Genomic DNA, 711 nt, shown 5'->3' on the forward strand with positions numbered 1-711 from the left:
CAAAAAGGAAAAAATACAAAACTAGTCACTACTGGAAGATTGTAGTGATGCAGCTCATTTTGAAGCTTACAAATAAAGGGAAAGAAGCATTTACCTTATCTTTCCTATACAAACTATACACACACACACACCCATCCCCACTAGATGAACCAAGTAAGAGACCAAGTTTCTCTACTGCAGCAAACAAATGAAAAAAAATACTGTAATTTTGTATCCCCTATTTAATTGATGGATCTAGGCACTGACCAATAGTGACTAACAGTTCAAGAATAGACAAGTACACATTATGTGTCACCTGATGGAAGAATACCACCACCTATAAATACTGTCCTCATCCAACAAAACAACTATCTGAATCTGATTATGTCTGTGGATCCGAAACAAATTTATAGGAAATATAAAGGCCACAGAAATTTGTTAAATGATATGAAAGGGATGCAACTGCAGTATCTAGGAAACTACAGGGCAAAAAAGTTATTTTCTTCATACATTGCAATGAAAAAAGATAAGAGTGGGACTCTTCATTAATAGATGAACTTCCATTGGATCTTGACTCAAACTGTTTACAAAAACTAAATATTTGAATATCAGGAAATTATAAATTTTTTGATGTGATAATGGCATTCGTTGGGTTATGTTTTAAGGAGTCCTTATCTTTTAAAAATACATACTGAAATACTTATTAAAGCAGCAAATGCCGGGCGCGCTGGC

The sequence above is a fragment of the Colobus angolensis genome, unplaced genomic scaffold (assembly GCF_000951035.1).
Source record: "Colobus angolensis palliatus isolate OR3802 unplaced genomic scaffold, Cang.pa_1.0 Scaffold352, whole genome shotgun sequence".
Classification (NCBI taxonomy): Eukaryota; Metazoa; Chordata; class Mammalia; order Primates; family Cercopithecidae; genus Colobus; species Colobus angolensis.